Source organism: Pristiophorus japonicus, unplaced genomic scaffold (genome assembly GCF_044704955.1).
Source record: "Pristiophorus japonicus isolate sPriJap1 unplaced genomic scaffold, sPriJap1.hap1 HAP1_SCAFFOLD_276, whole genome shotgun sequence".
Classification (NCBI taxonomy): domain Eukaryota; kingdom Metazoa; phylum Chordata; class Chondrichthyes; family Pristiophoridae; genus Pristiophorus; species Pristiophorus japonicus.
Genome location: NW_027252516.1, coordinates 672,187 through 685,864, shown reverse-complemented (window position 1 = coordinate 685,864; position 13,678 = coordinate 672,187).

The window sequence follows — 13,678 nt, the reverse complement described above, 5'->3', positions numbered from 1 at the left end:
TAAAGTCCTCCAATGTTGCTCAATTGTGCCACAGTTTAATCTGTGTTGCCAGTCTACTTCAGCCAAATCTACCCTTTTCTCACTGTAGGCCCCTTTGTTTAAGCATAGTACGCTCGTTTGAGACACTACTTCCTCACCCTCTGGGCATTCGTTTCTTTAAAAAACTGTATTCTGAGCGTTGATGTCATAAAAATATATTCGGGCGGTTAAATTAACTCTCAGCGTTAACTTGATGCCTAAACTAATGCTAGTAGTAAATGGGTAATAAATGGGTGATGAATGGAAGTTAGTTACCATTTGTGGGTAAATAGGAGATAAACAGGCGTTATAACATCAGAGCTTTTAAATGGGAGGTATGTGGTCGGTAACGGGCAGAAAGTAATGGGAAGTCTAGCTCTAAATCATTGATGTATAAAACAAACGCAAGGGACCTATTACTGAGCGCAGCCGAACCCCACTGGAGACAGTCTTGCAGTCACAAACACCCGTCAACCATTAGCCGTTGCTTCCTGCCACTGGGACAGTTATGGATCCAACTTGACAGTTTCCTTTCGATCCCAAGGTTTCTAATTTTATTCCATGTGGGAGTTTATTTCAAGCAATGGATACAATCCATGCAGACGACATCTGACGCACTGCCCTCATAGATTCTCCTTGTTACCTCCTCAAAAAATGCAATCAAATTAGTTAGGCATGTCTGTCCCTTAACAAATCCATGCTGACTGTCCTTGATTAATCCGTGCCTTTTCACATGATGATTAATACTGTACCTCAGACTTTTTTCCAATTATTTTTCCACTGTCTATGTTAGGCTAGGTGAATACCTTTCTCCATTTTAAACAATGGTGCAACTTTAGCAATCCACCAGTGTTCCGGCACCACACCTTTACCCAGCGCGGATTGGAAATTGATGGTCAGAGCCTATGCTATTTCCTCCATTGATTATCTTAACAGCCTGGGATACATTTCTTCTGAGCCTCGTGAAGAATATTCTTTCATATATGATAAACTCCATAACATTTCCTTTTTCACTACGTTCATCTAATCGAATATTTCACACACCAACCTCTTAACTGATATGTCTGCATCGTGTCCGTTGTGAAGACTGCTACAAATTATTAATTGAGGAACATTCCCACGTCTTCCAAATCCATACAAATGCTATTTTTTTGGTCTCTAATAGACCATACACTTTCTTTAGCTAGGCTTTTGCCCTTTATGTATTTATAAAACATGTTTGTGTTAGCTTTGATTGCACTTGCCAATGTTTATTCATGCTTTCTCAATTTCCTTTTTAATTCCACGTTCTGCACTCCGCTGGGATTTCTGCAGTATTTAGATTTCTGTATCTGCCATAAGCTTCCTTTTTGCATTATCTTATTAATTGACATACAGGAGGCTCTAGATGTTGAGTCCCACGCTTTTTCATTATAGGAAGATATTTTCTCTGAACCCTCACTATTTCCTCATTGAATGCCTCACAATATTCCGATACTGGTTTACCTTCAGTAGTTTCCATTACACGTTCCATCAATCACATCCCACCTCAGTAAAACTGGCCATTCCCCAATAGAAAAATGACTCTCCTAGTCTATCTTTCTCCTTTTATATAACTACTATAAATCTTACTGAATTATGATCAATACCACCAAAATACTCTCAATCACCCACCCAACTTCATTCACTGAAACTAAGTTCAGAACTTCTCCCTGTCTTGTTTGTCTTGCTAAGTGCTGGCTAAAAATGCTCGCGTCAATATATTTTACAAATACCGCGCCCTTTATTCATTCACAATAATTCTATGCCAATTAATACCCCGGATTTTGAGGTTGGTGGCAAAGGAAAGCCTTCACCCCTGGCCAGAATTATGCTCTGCACAAGTATCTAGCAACCTCTGTGTCGAGAATTTCGAGTCCTCCGACGTGTAATACAAATCAGCGGATATAAGTGGGGAACCCTAGATTTTTTTATTCATTATGATCATCGCAGGCAAAGCCAGCATTAATAGCCCATCGCGTAATTACCCTTGTGAAGGTGGTGGTTAAGCGTCTTCTGGAACTGTTGCTGTGTTGGTGACAAAAGTACTATTGGGGAGTGAGTTCCAGAATTTTGACTCTGCGACGATGGAGGAACGGCAAAATATTACCATATCAGGTTGCTGTGTAGCTTGGAGGGGGACTTCCAAGTGATGATGTTCCATTGCACCTGCGGCCCTTGTCCTTCCAACTGGTAGATGTTGCGGGTTTGCGAGGTGCTTTTGAAGAAGCCTCGGCGCGTTGCTGCAGTGCATCTTGTAGATGGCACACACTGCAGCCACGGTCCACTGGTCTTGGAGTGAGTGAATCTTTAGGTGGTGTCTGCTTTGCCAATCAAACTGGCTGCTTTTTCCTGAATGGTTTCGAGCTTTTTGAGTGTTGTTGAAGCTGCACTCATCCAGGGCAAGTGGAGAGTATTCCATCACACACATGTCATGTGCCTTGAAGATGGTAGTAAATCTGATTGAGGAGGTGTGAAACTCGCCAAGAATACCCAGCCTCCTACGTGCTGTTGTTGCCACATTATTTATGTAGCTGGCCAAGTTAAGTTTCTCCTCAATAGTGACCCCAAGGATTTGATAGTCGGGGAATCCGCGATGGTAATGCTGTTGAATGTCAAGGGAAGGTGGTTCGACTCCCTGTTGTTGGAGGTTGACATTGCACGCCACTTTTGTGTTGCGAAAGGCCAGTCTGGCAACTATGACCTTCAAGACCCGTCCAGCACGGTAAATAATGGTGCTACTGAGCCACTCGTGGTGATGGTCATTGAAATCCCGTACCCAGATTACATTTTGTGCCCATTGTATGCTCAGTGCTTCTTCCAAGTGGTGTTCAACATGAAGAAGAATTGATTCATCAGCTGAGGGAGGGCGGTAATTGGTAATCAGCAGAAGGTTTTCTTCCCATTATTTGACCTGATGTAGTTGATTTTGTATCTATGGATGTTGCGAATGTATTCGACAAAGTGACACACCAGAGGTCCTGAAGAACATCGAAGCCCAGGGAGTTAAATGGAAAGTGACGATATGCATGCAAAATTAGCTCAGTAACACCATCAATGTAGGGTGGTGCGTCGTTGTTTTTCAGACTGTGAGGTGGTTTACGTCGTGTTCCCCAGGTGCCAATTTTAGATCCATTATTTTTAAATTTTTATAAACGTCCTGTAGGAATGGAATTGTAAACGTTACTGATAATACAAAACTTGGCAGAGTAATTTGTAGTGATGTCGATAGTTATAGGATGATTGAGATAGGATGTTGAATTGGGAAGAAGCATGGCAGATGGACTTGAAATTGGGATACCCCTTGGGAACACGAATCTGGAAATATATTAAACTATCATTGGCACGACTTAGAAAATTCTAGATGAGCAACGAGACCTTGGTGTCCATATCCACAAATCCTTAAAGGTGGCAGAGAAAGTTCAGAAGTTGGTTAAAATGGATATCGGTTCCTTGGGTTTGTAAAGAAATGAATAGAATATAAAGGCAAACAGATCATGTTTTCAAGTATATATCCAATATCCTTTTGAAAGTTTGTATTGTATCTGCTTGCTCACCTTCTCAGGTGTTGTGTTCCAGATCAGCACAAGGCGATGCATAAAATCAATCCTCCTCATGTTCTTTCTGGATTTTGGGGAAATGTTACCTGCTGTAGCATCTTGCTACCGACCCTCCTTCCAGTGGAAGCAGTTTCTCCCTATCTAATCTATAAAAACGTTTATGATAGTGTCTTTCTTTGTCAAAACACGGCTTAAACTTATCTGCCGAAGGAGAACATTCCCAGTTCCTCTAATCTCTCCATACAAATGTCGTGCCTGGCAACAATTAAGGGTTTAAGACTGATGAGAATCCCCTTTAATTTGTGTTCCTTTTAGTCTGTCCTGGAAGTGGGATCATAACTGCAACATATTCCTGGGAGTGAGTTGTTTGCAGTGGTTCTGTGGAACAGTTTGTATATGCAGATGGGTTCTCAGGAATTGTGCCATAAATCCCGGAAGTCTCTTGAAATTGTAAATCTTTATTCAGATAACAATGATTGCATCACCATTTACAGGGATGAGGCGCTTGGACACGTGTCGGGCAGGCACCTGGATGTGTACCAACATTGGTGGGAAGCCCTCAGGGATGTTTTAATATTTAGAGCAGGTACATGTTCATATCTGACATTGTATAGGGTCAATGGTTGTACATTTCTGGGAACGATTCATCGGCATGGCTACAATTTCGTTATCGTCTCTAGGAGCGTGTCAGCATTTTAAGGGCTGTCGAAATAGGGCAATGTTCGCTATCGGTCATCAGAAACGATATAAAAATATTACCGGGGGTTCAACCACATAATCTGGTTTCACTGGCTAAACTTAAAGTGCACACTGAGAATTAGAGAGAAATGTTCTGAAATAACCGAACCACATTATAAAAGAATTAATCATAATCCTGAAGCAAACCTGTTCTCGACCACCCAGTGCTGTCGGACTGAAAATTTCACATAGTCTTTACTTCCTTGGACTTTGGGGAGATTTACTTTCCATCTGTGCAATATCTGACTAAATGTAAATGTGATATTGCAACATTTATTCTAAAAAGTGATGATGTTAATCTGTTTGTTTAGTCGCAGCAACTAATATCATTCTCCTTACACCCTAATGATATCAGTGGAGATTTATCCCGCCTGACACAAGGGCATTCACTCAATGTATTAACCCAAATTGTCTCTCGCAGTTTGGTCTGCAGAACAAACCGAAGCAGCGTTCTGCAGGTGTAGAACGAATGGATCGGAGTCAGTCAGTTGGATATAAGATATGGAGGATAATTAAACGTACACAGAAAATTTATTTTCCAGCCCTCGCTTTTACTGGTGTTCCTGGTAAGTCTCAGGTTCCAGATACTAATTCTGTCACCATTTTAATTGCATTCCGGTTTTAACGTTAAAATCCCAGTTTCTGTCGATGTTCCTTGCAAATTACCATATCTCTATTTCATTATGTAAATATATTTAACTGTAAACATTGTGTTCATTACAAAAGTCTCCATATCCAACAATTCATTGTATTCAGTTTATTCCTCTTGTTATGTGAATGAAAGTATATTGTTCCCTCGACATTGTCACTGGGTGATTGACTTAATCAATAGTTCATCGTCTGCTGTCTACTCTGAGTCCTGGAAGCAGATTTGAATCGTTATCATCTTGGCGTTAAACGACAACTGATAAGGCCAGTGGAATCAAAAGGGAGTGGAGAATGATTTCCATAATATAGAAACATAGAAAATAGGTGCAGGAGTAGGACATTCGTCCATTCGAGCCTGCACCGCCATTCAATGAGTTCATGGCTGAACATGCAACTTCAGTACCCCATTCCTGCTTTCTCGCCACACTCTTGATCCCCCGAGATTTAAGGACGACATCTAACTCGTTTTTGAATATATTTAGTGAATTGGCCTCGACAACTTTCTGTGGTAGAGAAGTCCACAGGTTCACCAATCTCTGGTTGAAGAATGTTCTCCTCATCTCGGTCCTAAATGGCTTACCCCTCATCCTCAGACTGTGACCCCTGGTTCTGGACTTCCCCAACATTGGGAACATTCTTCCTGCATCTAACCTGTCTAAACCCGTCAGAATTGTAAACGTTTCTATGAGATCCCCTCTCATTCTTCTGAACTCCAGTGAATACAATCCCCATTGATCCAGTCTTTCTTGATATGTCAGTCCCGCCATCCCGGGAATCAGTCTGGAGAACCTTCCCTGCACTCCCTCAATAGCAAGAATCTCCTTCCTCAAGTTAGGAGAGCAAAACTGTACAAAATACTCCAGGTGTGGCCTCACCAAGGCCCTGTATAACTGTAGTAACACATCGATGCCCCTTTACTCAATGAAAGCCAACATACCATTTGTTTCTTAACCGCCTGCTGTACCTGCATGCCAACTTTCAATGACTGATGTACCATGACACACAGGTCTCGTTACACCTCCAATTTTCCTAATCTGTCACCATTCAGATAATAGTCCGTCCCTTTTATTAACCAGCCATAGTCCTTGCATTGAATTTAAAGGAAGGTGAATGGGAAGTGTTCTATTATTGCTGAGCGGTCTGTTCCCCGTCCGATTATCATTGGGTGCTCCGGACAGGGGTATTAATTGTTAGACAGTGAAAACTATATCACTTCAAATCAGACAGTTATTCATTCCTTTAAGGATATTGTTTTTATACCTACTGGGGAAACTGAATGATACAGCTCTGCAATTGGCCAAAAATCATTCCGCTTGATTTTACTTCCAATTGATTGTAAATGGAGTAATGTTTAGACTAAATTCCATTATGATTTAGTCGCTTTATATTCCATCGATCAACTTGTAACCCATTCCGTTATTACCCACAGTTGGAAAACAGCAGAATAGCATCGATCCGCTTCCATTCAGATACCTACTCAATTCCAAGGTGGAAGTTCACATTGTTAGTTTCACCCTCAGCCCAATCATAGTAACTGGCGTGACTAGCTTTGCGATATCAGTGGAAATTCTCATATTAAAGGAAGTATTAGTAAGAGATAGATAGAGTTAAAGGGATGGGAAGAGAGATAGATAGACAGACAGACAGAGAGACAGACCGTCAGACAGATGCAGTTTTATTGACAGATTGACAGAGATACAGAAAGTGAGATAAGGAGGGAGAGACAGATATTTTTATATATATGGACAGATAGATAGATATTTTATGGAGATAGAGACATGGAGATATAGAGAGATAGCGATTAATGCGGAGATAGACAAACATTTAGACATACAGACAGACAGATTGTGCACAGCTCAGTAATTTCCTTTTCATTGATTTAAATGGGTAGCAAAACCGAGTAGGGTTTTAGAATCATTGGCTCATGCGAGAGCATCCGGTATACCTTTCGCCAAAGTTGAAAGGTTGCCCCAATGATCAATGACTGAAATGGGGCAAAGGAGAAACCCCTCAGTCAATCCACTACTGGCATTAAATAGCAAGGAGCAAAAGGGAAAATTCCGCTATTATTTCGAATACCCATTTTTTGTAATATGTCTCCCTCTTCCTGCCCCAAAGGATTTGAGACCTTTTTGAGTTTTCACAATAGACTTACCTCATGTGCCACAGGTGATTTCATAATATTCTCATTTGGTGCATTTTGCTGGTCTTATATCACACCCCAGATGTTTCTTGCCTCGAAAGACAACATTCAGCCTTACTCTGTCTATGCTGCTTGCTGTAGTTTGACCGCACAAACAGACCACTCACTCCTCATGGCCCGGTGTCCTCCTCTGTACTTTGTGCTGAAGTCTTTAGTTAGAAGTATATCCTCTGAGAATGATTAGCGCTCTCACCTATTTCGACCTATCTCATGGCTGATGTTTATTTTCAAATGTCTAATTGACAGTTTTAATTCACTCATTTTCTCTGACATTTCCATCTGATTTCAGATAAAACTTGAACCACAACATCCAGACGGGAACAAGGCGAATTCTGGTCGGACAAATTTTACAGGCCGGCCGCTTTGCTTCCCATTGAATTCAATGTTGTGTGCAATTGGATGGGGAGTAAAGCCGATGTCAGACTTGATCCCGCCCAATTCTCGCTGGCCGGGTGAGTTTAAATCGGAATTTAAACAGGTCCTTGCTTAATTTCGGATCCAAGGCCCACTCTGAAATTACCATTCTTAAAGTTTGAGGCGAGGCACCCGCTGTAACAGGTCCATCTGCCACGGCACTTAACCTTGCTGATCAAACATTTATCTGCTCGAACATTCAAACATTTTGCAGCAGAATGCTTTGCACACCGATCAGCATCAGCCCCCAAGTGATTAGCTCAATATTTCACAGCATCTCTGATCAGGACCAGGACAGAGGAGATTAGCCGAAAAATATTCTCGTGTCACTGATCAAGAGCAGGACCCAGGGGATTGACCAAATATATACCAGCATCACTGATCAGGAGCAGGACCAAGAGGATTGCCCCAATATATACCAGCATCACTGATCAGGGGCAGGACCCAGGGGATTGCCCCAATATATACCAGCATCACTGATCAGGAGCAGGACCCAGGGGATTGCCCCAATATATAACAGCATCACTGATCAGGAGCAGGACCCAGGGGATTGCCCCAATATATACCAGCATCACTGATCAGGAGCAGGACTCAGGGGATTGCCCCAATAAATACCAGCATCACTGATCAGTGGCAGGACCCAGGGGATTGACCAAATATGTACCAGCATCACTGATCAGGGTCAGGACCCATGGGATTGCCCCAATATAACTCAACATCACTGATCAGGGGCAGGACCCAGGGGATTGCCCCAATATATCCCAGCATCCCTGATCGGGGGCAGGACCCAGAGGATTGCCCCAATAATTACCAGCATCACAGATCAGTGCCATGACCCAGGGGATTACCCCTATATATACCAGCATTACTGATCATGGTCACAACAAAGGGGATGACCCCAATAACTACCAGAATCACTGATCAGGTGCTGGACACAGGGGATTACCCCAATATATACCAGAATCATGATCAGGGGCAGAACTAAGGGGATTGCCCCAATATATAACAGCATCAGTGATCAGTGGCAGGAACGAGGGGATTGCCACAATATATACCAGCATCACTGATCAGGAGTAGGTCCCAGGTAATGGCCCCAATATATACCATCATCACTGATCAGGAGCGGTATTCTGGGGAGTGCCCCAATATATACCAGCATCACAGATCAGGAGCAGGACCCAGGGTATTGCCCCAATATATACGAGCATCATTGATCAGGAGCAGGACACAGGGGATTACGCCAATATATCCCAAACTTCACTGATCAGGGTCAGGACCCAGGGGATTGCCCCAATATATACCAGCATCACTGATCAGGAGCAGGACCCAGGGGATTACGCCAATATAACCCCAAACTTTACTGATCAGGGTCAGGACCCAGGGGATTGCCCCAATATATACCAGCATCACTGATCAGGTGATGGACACAGGGGATTAGCCCAATATATCCCAACATCACTAAGCAGGAGCAAGACCCAGGGGATTGCCCCAATATATACCAGCATCACTGATCAGGAGCAGCACGCAGGGGATTCCCCCAGTATACAGCAGTATTTTTGATCAGGAGCAGGACGCAGGGGATTGCCCCAATATAGCCTAGCGTCATTGATCAGCGGTAGGACTCAGGGGATTGCCCAATATATACCAGTATCACTGATCAGGGGTAGGACCCAGGGGATTGCCCCAATATATATCAGCATCACTGATATGGGGCAGGACGCAGGGGATTGCCCCAATATATACCAGCATCACTGATCAGGATCAGGACCAAGGGGATTGCATCAATATATACCAGCATCACTGATCAGGTGCAGGTCCCAGATGATTGCCCCGATATATTCCAGCATCACTGTTAAGGTGCAGGACCCAATGGATTGCCCCAATATATACCAACATCACTGATCAGGAGCAGGACCCAGGGCATTACCCCAATATATCCCAACATCACTGATCAGCAGCAGGACACAGGGGATTACCCCAATATATCCCAACATCACTGATCAGTGGTAGGACCCAGAGTATTGCCCCAATATATCCTAGCATCACTGATCATGGGGAGGAACCAGCGGAATGCCCAATATATCCCAGGATCACTGATCAGGAGCAGGACACAAGATATTACTCAAATTTATCCCAGCATCACTGATCTGGGGCAGGCCCCAGGACATTGCCACAATATATATCCCAGCTTCAATGATCAGAAGCAGGACCCAGGACATTGCTCAATATATCCCCGTGTCACTGAGCAGGAGCAGGACCCAGGGGATTGCCCCAAGATATACCAGCATCACTTTTCAGGTGCAGGACCCAAGGGGTTACCCCAATATATACCAGCATCACTGATCAGGAGCCGAACACAGGGGATTGCATCAATATATAGCAGCATCACTGATGAAGGGCACGATCCAGGGGATTGCCCCAATATATATCAGCATCACTGATCAGGATCAGGACCAAGGAGATTGCACCAATAAATATCAGCAACACTGATCATGGGCAAGACCCAGGTGATTGCTCCAATATATCCCTGATTCACTGATCAGGTGAAGGAATCAGGGGATTATCCCAATATATACCAGCATCACTCATCAGGAGCAGGACCCAGCGATTGCTGCAATATATACCCCTGAGCAGAAGCAGGTCCCAGGGGATAGCCCCAAGATATACCAGGATCACTGATCAGGGGCAGAACCCAGGTGATTACGCCAATATATACCAACATCACTGATCAGGAACAGGACCCAGGGGATTGCCCCAATATATCCGAAAATCGCACATCACTGGCAGGACCCAGGGGATAGCCCGAATATATCCCAGCATCACTGATCAGGGACAGGACCCAGGGGATTGCCCCAAATTATAGAAAACATCACTGATCAGGAACAGGACACAGGGCATTGCACCAATATATCCCCGTGTCGCTGATCAGGAGCAGGACCCAGGGGATCGCCCCAATATATCAAAGCATCACTGATCAGGAGCAGGACCCAGGGGATTACCCCAATATATAAGAGCATCACTCATCCGGAGCATTACCCAGCGCATTGCCCTAATATATACCAACATCACTGATCAGCAACAGGACCCAGAAGATTGCCCCAATATGTCCCCGTATCACTGTTCAGGTGCAGGACCCAAGTGATTGCCACAATATATACCAATATCACTGATGAGGAGCAGGACCCAGGACAATTTCACAAGAAATCCCAACATCATTGATCAGGAGCAAACCCAGGGGATTACCCCAATATATCCCAACATCACTGATCAGGGGCAGGACCTAATGGATTGCCCCAATATATAACAGCATCAATGATCAAGAGCAGGACCCAGGGGATTGCTACAATATATACCAGCATCACTGATCAGGAGCAGGACACAGGGGATTGACCAAATATATACTAACATCATTGATCAGGAGCAGGACACATGGAATTGCTCCAATATATACCAGCATCACTGATCAGGAGCAGGACCCAGGAGATTGCCACAATATATACCAGCATCACTGATCGGGAGCTGGACCCAGGTGATTGCCCCAATATATACCAGGATCACGGTCAGGAGCAGGACACGAGGGAATGCCCCAATATATACAAGCATCACTGATAGGGAGCAGGAACCAGGTGATTGCCCCAATATATACCAGCATCACTGAGCAGTAGCATGGCCCAGGGGATTAACCCAATATATCCCAGCCTCACTGATCAGTGGCAGGACACAGTGTATTACCCCAATATATACCAGCATCATTGATCAGGGACAGGACCCAGCGCATTGCCAATATATACGAGCAACACTGATCAGGAACAGGACCCAGGGGATTGCCCGAAGATAATCCAGCATCACAGATCCGGCGCAGGACCCAGGGGATTACCCCAAAATAGCCCAACATCACTGATCTGTGGCAGGTCCCAGTGGATTGCACCAATAAATACCAGTATCACTGCTCAGGAGCAGTACGCAGGGAAATAACCCCAATATATCCCATCATCATTGATCAGGAGTAGGACCCAGAGGACTACCACAATATATCCCAGCATCACTATGCAGGAGCAGGACCCAGGCGATGACCACAATATATCCCATCATCACTGATCAGGAACAGGATCCAGGGAATTGCCCCAATATAAACCAGCATACAATATCAGGTGCTGTGCCCAGGGGATTGCCCCAATATATACCAGCATCACTGATCAGGGACAGGACCCAGGAGTTTGCCTCAATATGTCCCAACATCACTGATCAGGAGCAGGAACCAGGGGCTTGTCCCAATATGTGCCAGCATCACTGATCAGGAGCAGGATACAGGGAATTGCTCCAATATATGCCAGCATCGCTAATCAGGGGCAGGACCCAGGGGTTAGCCCCAATATATACCAACATCACTGAACAGGAGTAGGACCCAGGGGATTAACCAATATATCCCAGCATCTCTGATCAGGAGCAGGACCAAGGGGATTGCTGCAATATATACCAGCATCACTGATCAGGAGCTAGACCCAGGAGATTGTCACAATATATCCCAACTTCACTGATCAGGAGCAGGACCCAGGGGTTTGTCCCAATATATACCAGCATCACTGATCGTGAGCAGGACCCAGATGATTGCCCCAATATATTCCAGCATCACTGATCAGGAGCAGGACCCAAGGGACTGCCCCAATATATACCAGCATCACTGATAAGGAGCAGGACCCAGGTGATTGCCCCAATATATACCAGCATCACTGATCAGGAGCATGGCCCAGGGGATTACCCCAATATATCCTAGCATCACTGATCAGGGGCAGGACCCAGTGGATTACCCCAATATATACGAGCATTACTGATCAGGGGCAGGACCAAAAGGAATTCCCCAATATATACCAGCATCACTGATAAGGAGAAGGACCCAGTGGATTACCCAAATATATACCAGCATCACTGATCAGGGGCAGGACCCAGTGGATTACCCAAATATATACCAGCATCACTGATCAGGGGCAGGACACAGTGGATTACCCCAATATATACCAGCATCACTGATCAAGGGCAGGACCCAGTGGATTACCCCAATATATACAAGCGCCACTGATCAGGGTCAGGACCCAGTGGATTACCCCAATATCTACAAGCATCACTCATCATGAGCAGGATCCAGCGCATTGCCCCAATATATACCAGCATCACTGATCAGGAGCAGGACCCAGTGGATTGCCCCAATATATCCCAGCATCTCTGATCAGGAGCAGGACCCAGGGGGTTGCCCCAATATATACCAGCATCACTGATCAGGAGCAGGACCCAGCTCATTGCCCAAATATTTACCAGCATCACTGATCAGGGTCCGGACCCAGTGGATTAACCCAATATATACCAGCATCACTCATCAGGAGCAGGACCCAGCGCATTGCCCCAATATATACCAGCATCACTGAGCAGGAACAGGACCCAGGGGATTGCCCCAATATATACCGGAATGACTGATCAGGGTCAGGACCCATTGGATTACCCCAATATATACCAGATTCACTGATCAGGAGCAGGACCCAGCTCATTGCCCCAATATATACCAGCATCACTGATCAGGAGCTGGACCCAGGGGATTGCCCCAATATATACCAGCATCACTGAGCAGGAACAGGACACAGTGTATTGCCCCAAGATATACCAGCATCACTGATCAGGTGCAGGACCGACGTGATTGACACAACATATCCCAACATCACTGATCTGGAGCAGGAACCAGGGGATTGTCCCAATATATCCCAGCATCACAGATCAGGAGCATGACCAAGGGGATTAACCCAATATAACCCAGCATCACTGATCAGGAGCAGGACCCAGAGAATTATCCCAATATATCCCAGCATCACTGATCAGAGGCAGGAGCCAGGGATTTCCCCAATATATCCCAGCATCACTCAACAGGAGCAGGACCCAGCGCATTGACCGAATATATACCAACATCATTGATCAGGAACAGGACGCAGGTGATTGCCCCAAGATATCCCAACGTCACTAATCAGGAGCAGGACCCAGGGGATTGCCCGAAGATATCCCTGAATCACTGATCCGGAGCAGGACCCAGGGGATT